The sequence below is a fragment of the Canis lupus genome, chromosome 1 (assembly GCF_011100685.1).
Source record: "Canis lupus familiaris isolate Mischka breed German Shepherd chromosome 1, alternate assembly UU_Cfam_GSD_1.0, whole genome shotgun sequence".
In the NCBI taxonomy this organism is placed as follows: Eukaryota; Metazoa; Chordata; class Mammalia; order Carnivora; family Canidae; genus Canis; species Canis lupus.
Genome location: NC_049222.1, coordinates 56,946,019 through 56,955,670, shown reverse-complemented (window position 1 = coordinate 56,955,670; position 9,652 = coordinate 56,946,019).

The window sequence follows — 9,652 nt, the reverse complement described above, 5'->3', positions numbered from 1 at the left end:
AAAGCATGCTTAAAACGGAGGAGGATCAATAAATGATTGTGAAGAGTTTATAATGGAACCTTTATCTATACTGTCGCCAGCGACTGTCCTTCGGTCTGTTACTGTTGCCGACCTGCTGTACATAGGATTTGAGACTTTAATGCTGATGAAGAGTCAGCATCCAGCCTGCTGGGCACACCCGATAACCAGTCATACCATAATATACACACGTTTTTGTTTCTTTTTTTTTTTTTTTTTGCCTTAAATTGCATGATCTTTCTACAGGAAATATTAATCTCACTCCACAGAAGGGGTTTAATGAGAGGAATTGGTTTTGTCTAATGCAGGCGAATCTTTCTCCCCTTTCTGTCAACAGCAATCTTGTTTCTATGCAAAATAGAGAGGATTCACGACTTTTGTCTCAACTTCCACATTTCATTCGATAAAGTTACGTTTGTTGCTTCCTTCGAGGTTGATTTTTTGTTTTGCTGCACTTTTGACCTTGTTCTGCAGAGCCGTGTCCCCAGAACAGCGGGGTTTGGGGACTGGACTAAATGTAACGGTCGTGGAGGCCGTGCAGGTTTCTCTGTTGGTGTCCCTTGGCCGAACAACACAGTGCTGTGGGATGATGATGTGAATATTTAGAATGTACCATAGTTTTTTTGGTAAATTATTTATGTTTTTTTTTTGAACAAACTTCTCTTCCAGATTGATGAAACTTCATTTGTTTTGCCAAAGACTGTAAATATTTATTTATTTGTTCACATGGTCAAAATTTCACCACTGAAACCCTGCATTTAGCTAGAGCCTCAATTTTTATACTTTAAAGATTAATAACAGGAAATAAATTGTAAAAAGGTTTTCTATAAATGAATCTCTCTCCCTTTTTTAAAAAGAATTAGCAGGGTTTCTATTGGGGGGAAGGGAGACCAACCCCAGCTGGGGAGAGCTGACGTCTTGCTTCCCTCTGCGTGAGCACGTCTGGTCACAGGGCTCCCCTCTGCCTTCCTGAGGTTCAGGTGTAGATTTGGGGTCCACTCAGGACAGGCCTCAGGTTCCGTCAGCTATCAGCGCTGCACCTGACGGTCACTAGGTGCCCCTTCCCGCTGGCTGCTCTTCCTCCTGACGCGAGAGCAGAGCCAGGTGGTGACTTTCAGCAGGTGTCCCTGAACACAGCGCCCCTCCCAGATGCACCTGTTCTTGTTCCAAACCAGAGATGGATCCTGTGGCAGTAACACAAACAAGCCTGCCCTCTGTAGGAGCTGTGGGGTGTCTCTGGTTCCCAGCTGCTTTGTGGGGTTTCTGAGAGTTATGGTGCAGTCAGATGTGGAGGAAGATGGGGAAATAAGTGCGATTGGCAGTAAATCCAGAGGGAGTCAAGCGCTGGAGCCACAAGATGCAGGACAGACCGCCTGGGGTGACAGGGATGAGTCAAGGCCCTGCTTTGATCTGGGAGGTGAAATGGTGGATGTCGTGACATAAATGCCAAGGAGAGACCAGCTCTATGTACATGGAACAGGAAGCCTCTGAGGAATATAAAAAGAAATCAATGAGGAGAGTGATCTTTGCGGCCTGGAGGTGACTGTAGAGGGAATCTAATGAAACAAAACACACTACGTTTCTTTCCACTGCTCAGGAGGCAGGCAGGAGGGTGAGACACATTTCTCCACACTCTCATTGTCTAGTGACTTAGAGCACAAGTCTGTGAGGGCTGCTCCAAATGCAGTCCAGGGCCCTCGGGACCGTCCCCTCCGGGGATGGTGTCTGTGCCCCGACAGGAACGAGCATCCCTGGAAGGAGACCCAGGACTTGGAGACACTGCTCTGCAGGCCTCTCTCTTCCTTCTGGGCAAGGTTCCAACACAACGTCATCCGGACGCCTCCAATGGGATGTTTGGTTCAGGAGAAGCTGCAGTTGCTCAGTGCACACCATGTGCATCCTCCCCTGCTGCACAACAGCTGGTTCATGGGGCAGTGTGGAGCATCCTGATTCACAGGGATCCAGAATGGGGCTGTAACCACTGGAGGGGAGGTGGTTCCAGGACACTGGCAGCCAGCAGCTTCCACTATAGGTTAACAGGGGTCCCTCCCAGGGTTTCTGTGGGTTTCGACATCTCAGGTTTTGCTCAATTAGTCTGAGTTTCACAAAGTGATGCAGCCATGGCTGCAGAGTGGGACATGGCTTGCAGAGCAGCCCAGACACTGCCACCCAACACCCCCAAGGCCCTGGTCCAGCAGCCCACGGTGAGGTAGAAACCCGGCACTTGCCATGTTCTGTGAAGGACAGAAAGACCCTCAAATAGATCTGATCGGCCACAGGCTGGAATCCCCGTGGGGGAGGGAACAACCCAGGACTTCTGGGGATGAGCCTACCCTGGCCAAGCCGCTGCTCCCAGGGGAGTGACTTGGCGGGGGACCTGAGGTCCAGGGACGAGAGGAGCCACTGCCAGCACCGCCAGGGGCCCTCAGCTTTGGGGAAGCCGGTGGGCACTCCTGCCAAGAAGTCTGGGCCCCGAGCCGCCAAGTATTGGCCCACGGCTGTCCTTGTGGAGTGTGGGCGGCCCGGCCCCTTGGCGGAGCCGGGGCTATAGCTGCAGGCTGGCCTTGCAGACCGGCTTCCAGCTCACGGTCCTGGAGCATCAGCGCCTGAAAACGCCCAGCACTGTCCGGACACTGCATTCTCCTTAGAGTGGCTGTTTCAGCCCAAACACATCAAATGCATTATGAGAGGTGGTATTTTGACATCACAGCGTCCAGCAGATTCCCTTGGCATACAACCCGGACACCCCGGCTCTGGTCAGGACATCACCCGGAGCAGAGTTAGGTCGAGTGCCCGTGTGGGTGGACGCGGGTGCACACGGGATGGCCAGTGTTGGGACCAGCTGCCCAGGAGGCGGGAGGAACAGGTTCCCACAGCCACCAGCCGGGCCCACCCCCCTGATCCCCACGGGCCCAGGAAACACGGGGACTCAGCCTCGCTCTGCCCCAGGGAGTTTGCTCTTGGCTATAACTTCATGTTAAAAGGATAGTCTGACTGCAAATTAACTGTGAGCATCCAAAGGGCTTTGGGGGGAAAAATGGAATAGAAAGAAGAAAAAGTGTTAGTATACTTGGTGACACTTTATTTTATATGATATTTATTTACTTTCAAATTATTGTTTATTATTTATATAAATTTAGTTTGTTGTTCCACAGATTTATTTTGCTATTTGTGAAATTTGTTTAGTTATTCTGGATTGGGACAGAATGTGTGTAATATTCCCCACTCTACAATGGAATTATTTTTCTTTTTAATACGGTTGCTGGAACAAATTCCATTGTTGAACAAGACACATGTATAAGGGGCACCTGGGTGGCTCAGCAGTTGAGCACCTGCCATCAACTCAGGGCTTGGTCCCGGAGTCTTGGGATCAAGTCCCACATTGGGCTCCCTGCATGGAGCCCGCTTCTCCCTCTGCCTCTGTCTCTCCCTTTCTCTTTCTGTGTCTCTCATGAATAAATAAATAAAATATTTAAAAAAAAGACATATATATTAAATATGTTGCTGTATGTTAACATGGAATATTTAATATTATTCACACACCTTGTATGCATCTCACGAAGACACAGCCTCTTGGAAACTTCTGCCTGCCTGAGGCTCTTCCTGTGTAAGTGGAAGACGCGCTTCCAATGGCCAGTTCTGCAGCATCTGTACAGCCGACTGCCTTCGGGCTATTGCATGTCATTTGCAAAAGAATATGATATCTGCCCATTCTGAAATCTATAGCTAAAATCCCAAAATATCTCATTGAAAGAACTTCTTAGATTATTTATTTATTTTCCAAACCTTTCTTTTCTGGTGCCATAATTTTCAGAGATCTGAAAAAAATGGGAGTACACTTTGAATATTTATTTATTTATTTATTTATTTATTTATTTATTTATTTGAAAGAGAGAGAGAGAGAAAGAGAGAGAGCATGAGCAGGGTGAGAGGCAGAGGGGGAGGGAGAAGCAGCCCTATCAAGCAGGGATCCTGATGCAGGACTCGATCCCAGGACCCTGGGAACATGCCCTGAGCCGAAGGTAGACACCTCACTGACTGAGTCCCCAAGGCACCGCTGAGTACACCTGAAATGTAATGACAATGTTGTACGTCAATCTTAGAGCAACAAGGTGGGAAGCGTGGGAAATGCAGGAAGCTCACAGTGTAGCATCAGTTGTGTTTATGTCCACTTGCAACATGTGATAGGAAAGTGAAGTGAAGAAACAATCCCATTTACAAAAGCATCCCAAACAATAAAATACGTAGAAATAAATTCAACCAAGGAGGTGAAAGACGTGTAGAATAAAAATGGAAAGCATTGCTAAAAGAAATGAGCTCAAACCTAAACCAAAAGACCTACCATGTTTACAGAAGGAAGGTGTCAATATTGTGAGGACAGTACCGGTACGGTACCCCCTGTGGTCATGGGGTCAGTAGGGTTCTCGTTTAAATTCACATGGCCTCATTTGTAGAAATGGAAAAGGTGATTCTCAAACTTTTATGGGATCCAAGGTCTCTGAAGAGCTGAAACAATGCTGAGTGGTAGGGCAAAAAAGCTGGAGAACTCACACCGTCTGGTGTTAAAACTTGTCACAAATCTACAGTACTTACAGAATTTTTAAAAATTTTATTTATTTATTCTTGACAGTCACAGAGACTGAGAGAGAGAGAGAGAGGCAGAGACACAGGCAGAGGGAGAAGCAGGCTCCACGCAGGGAGCCTGACGCAGGACTTGACCCCAGGTCTCCAGGATCACACCCCAGGCCAAAGGCAGTGCCAAACTGCTGGGCCACCGGGGCTACCCATATTTACATAATTTAAAACTGTCATAAGGACAGACCTATAGAGCAATGGGATAGACCAGAGTTCAGAAACAAACCTGTGTCCTTTTGGCTGGTTGGTTTTCAAAAGGGGCTCCAGGACCACCCAAGGAGGAAGGAATCATCTCCAACAAAATGATGCAGGGAAATTGGATTTCCACATGTAAAAGAAGAAAGTTGACCCTCATCTCACACTCTACACAAAAATCAGCTTAGAATGAGTTGGCAACCTAAGTCTAAGAGCTAAAAGTACAGAACTCTCAGGTAGAAACAGTTAAATCTTTACAACCGAGAATTTGGCAATGGATTCTTAAATCTGGCACAAAAAGCATGAGCAACACAACAAACTAGATAAACTGCTCTTTCGAAATGAAAAGCATTTGTGTACCAAAGAACATTATCAAGGAAGTAAAAAGACAAATCACTTAAATGAAAGAATGCATTGACAACCCAGAGATCTGGCAGGGTCTTAAGAGTGTATAAAGAACTCTTACAACCCAACAACAAAGAAGGCAAAAACCTCAATTGAAAAAATGGGCCGTGCGTTTGGATAGATGTTTCTCCAAAGAAGATAAATAAACAAATGTCCGCTCAACATTGGACACCTGGTTGGCTCAGTGGTTGAGCGTCTGCCTTCAGCTCAGGTTGTGATCCTGGGGTCCTGGGTTTGAACCCCCGCTTCCGGCTCCCTGCAGGGAGCCTGCTTCTTCCTCTGCCTATGTCTCTGCCTCTCTCTGTGTGTCTCCCATGAATAAATAAATAAAATTTTAGAAAAAAAAAAAGAGGTGCTCAACATCACTAGCCATCAGCAACATGAAGTGGAAACAACATCACACCCAGGAGAACGATGATGATAAGGACAGACAAGTGTCAGCTAGTGAGGATGTGGAGGTATCAGCATCAGGTGGTGGTAGGACACGAAACGGATCAGTTGCTGTGGGAGACAGGATAGTAGTTCTTCAAAAAGTTAAACCCAGAGTTACCATGTGACCCTGCAAGCCCTCTCCTAGTCACACACCCCCAAGACCTGGAAATAAAGTCAAATACGTGTCCCCAAAGGTTCTGAACACGTTATCCACAGTCAGAATGCAGAGCAGCTTACACGTTCTTGCAGCAGGTGGACGGTAGACCAAATGTGGCCTGGCCCCGCGGTGCAGTATTATCCAGCCGTAACAGGAGGGAGCTCAGAAGGCCCCAGAAAGCTAAACCTGTGCCAACCTAGATCGGATTGTATGGAGAGAAACAAGCCAGGCACAGAAGGTTACATCTTGTACTTGAAATATTCAGAACAGTCAAGTCTATGGAGACAGCAGCGGGGTGGTCACTAGGGCCTGGGCAGTGGGGCAGCAAGATGATTGCTCAGTGGGCACAGAAGTTTCTTTGGGGTGATGTGTTCTTGGGGTGAAGTTTCTTTGGAGCTAGATGGAATGATGGTTTGGCCATGTCATGAATTCACTAAGCCCCACCAGGATGTATACATTAAAATAGCTAATTTTATGTTTACGTGAGTTTCACGTTGGTGAGGAAATGGGATGTTGAGGAGCACATGGTCTAACTGCAGTACAGACCCAGGGAACGAGTCCCTCAGACACATACTGCAACTGAGCTCAGGACATTTGCTTCGTGCAGAGGTTTCAGGTGAGTGTGGACAACATGTCAGAGCAGGGCTGTGAGGATGCCCCCAACCGTCCCCTCTCTGGTGGTTTTGCTTTTTCTCTGGGGTCTGTGCTCCTGCCAGGCCTCCTCGTTCCTGCTGATCTTGGTGAGATCCTGTCCTGGGAGGAAAGAGAAGTGAGAGCAGACTCGGGGGACCCCTGGGTAGGCTCAGGGGTTTGGCGCCTGCTTTCAGCCCAGGGTGTGATCCTGGAGTCCTGGGATCGAGTCCCACATCGGGCTCCCTGCATGGAGCCTGCTTCTCCCTCTGCCTGTGTTTCTGCCTCTCTCTCTCTCTCTGTGTCTCTCATGAATAAATAAATAAAATCTTAAAAAAAAAATAGAACAGATTCGGGAGCTGACCGTAGACCACGACTTAGACCCTCGGAGCCTCGTGCTTCCTGTTGGTGAGGCAGGACAGTCGTGTCATCCTCCCTGGGCCTCCCCGAGAGGAAGGGAGGTGAGATGTGGTGGGTTGGGGGGGACTCAACGTGGCCTCTGCCCTTCGAGAAGGGCAAACAAGCTGGGGTGTCAGGGGCAGGGAGTGGATCTAGGGTAAGGAGGTCACAGAGGTTTAACTCCACATCTGGAGGGATCTCTGGGCAGGCAGTGAGGGGAATGCCCTCAGAGTTGGCATTTGGAGAAGTCGCTGTGACCTGGCCTCCCACCCGCACCCCTGCAGCCCCTTCCGCAGCCCCTGGCTGTGGGATGCCCACCACGGGGCTTGCTCAGACACAGACTCTGAACTCCCCGAAGCTGCCCATGAAAGATGAGGGACAGGTGCACCCGGGCAGGGTTCAGAACTCCTCCTCACACATTATGGATGATCAGTTACCACCCTCCCCACTCCCCCAGCCAGACCTGGGCAGGAACGAGAAATGAGAGCCAGCTGTGGGCCCCCGGCCTGGGATGCCGAGGCGGACGGCTGCAGAGTGAGGCTGGGAGCAGCTAGCCTGAGATGAGTGAGGCAGCCTGCCCAGAGGGTAACCTCCCCGAGCAGCAGCCTGCGAAGGAGACGCAGAAGCATCTCAGAAACACCCAAATCCTAATCAGAACGTCCTGGGTGTAACCTTCCCAAGGAATGCATTTGTTAAAGCTGAAATGTGTTTCTCTGTAGGTTGATTTGCTAAGAGAAGATTGTGCTGTTGGAAAAAGGATCCTGAGCCGCAGAGCCCAGACAAAGGGGCGGCGGGGAGGGAGGGCCAGCCAGCCGCCTTCCCAGGAGGCGTGCAAATGGCCAGCCGGCTCCATCCTCAGAGGGCCAGCCAGTCATGTTGTGATGCTTATCAGAGTTTGGTGGTTATAGCTTTTATGATAACAAAAGATTAATTTCCTTGAGTCAGTTCTCTAATAACCAAGGGAACTTTATAATTGGGCTTTGTCTTAGCTGGCTTCCCTTAAAGCAGAGCATGGCCACGGGCGTGGGATCAGGTCATTCATTTTGGAGGTGGTTCTGGGAAGCCGGACCGGGAGCCGGGAAGTGAGAGAGGATTAACATGCACACCGCAGAGTGCGAATCCCTGTGAGCCACCCCCCTCAGCAACTCCCGGGGATGTTGGAAGAACTGGATGGTCCCTGTGAAAGAAAGGAGTCGGGTGTTTGTCCACCCCTAACCCGGGGCTCTCTGCACCCCAGTCCCCCGGCCCTGGGTGGCAGACACTCGTGGTCTGAGCAGCAGGAGGAGGGCGGCTGCAGGGTGGTGGCGCCAGAGGCCCTCCATGTGCACAGGGAGGCAGGAGCGGTGGGGGCACAGCAGCCCATGCACAGCAGGTCTGAGGGCACCCCTGGAGCTCAGGGTTTCCTGCAGGGGAGGCAGTACTGCCCTAGACCATCCCTCCCGGCCATATACATCCCGGTAGAGCAGCTGTCCTCCGACTGCGCTCAGCCTTCACCCGAGAGGCGTGCCCAGCGCTGCCAGCATGCCCCATATCCAGGCTGGGCTCCTGCCACATCCATCCCACAGCCCAGCCTCGAGGCCTCTCCTGGGGACTCACCGGCCCGAGTTCAAAACAGCATTTTGCATTGTGCCCTGGGAGTGCAGGGGCACAGTCTGTGTCTGGGAGGGATTCCTGTTCCCGGAGGGGCCCCCGTCCTCTGTGGGATGCTGGCAGCAGAGGAAGAGGGGCGGCCTGCAGGTGCCAGAAGGGGCGTCACAAGCGCCGGGCGCACACTGATGCTGTGCCATCACCGTCTTCCTTCCCCATCTCGGGCCGACCCCGACCAGAACCCCTGCATGAGCACGGCTGCCTTTGTAGCACCGGAATATGAGGATTTCGCCTCAACAGATTCGACTAATTGGAAGAGCTCAAGACGTCTTCAGGAGCGAGTGGGAGTCGGTACGGCTCCTGGGGCTAGAGTCCCACCACTTGGGCCACTGTCCCCACTGCACGTGCCCCTCTGTCCTGCTGCCAGGCACCCCTCACTGGGCCCCATGGCCGATCCCTCCATGAGCCAGAGCAGAGGAGGCCTGCTGGCCCTCACCTCTCTTGCAGAGCCCTGGTCTGGAGGTGGCGATGCCAGCGGCCGGAACTGATGGCACTTCTCCTGTGGGGCTGAAGGAGCAGGAAATGGGGAGGAGGGAGGAACCTCCTGGGATTCAGAGGGTGGGGTCCAGGTTATTTGGTGGAGATGGACAGTTCTTCCCGGCATGTGTGCCCACGGGGGGAAATGTGCTGAGGCTGAGAAGGGCAGCAGGAGCCGTTCCCGACATGCTGTCCCCAAGCAAAAGGATACACACCATCTGTGCCACCTCCCCCAGGGAGAGGGCAACCCCGGGGACCATCTCCCCATCTCGCTGTAGGATTAGTGACGGGGGCTGGAGGACAGAGCAGGTTCCAGGTGTGTCTTCAGCCGAGTGAGACGATGACACCAGGGGTTGGACCCACAGCTGGTGAGAGGGGCTCCACGGTCTCTGTGAGTTCCCTGCCCGTTCCTCCTGCCACCCTCCGGGAAGGTACTTAGTGGCAAAACGATGAAAAGGAAGTTGCTGCCAAAATACATTTTGGATGCAGTAAAATTAAACTTAAAACACGATTCAATTATAAAGAGGAAAACTAGATATGTTGATACCTTATTCTCTCAGTTTTAATAACAGATGGGCTGGTACAGGAAGGCAGTGGAGGTGCTAGGCATCTGCGCACGATCTTAAAGCAAAATGTGAGGGACCAGGGTCCCTAATT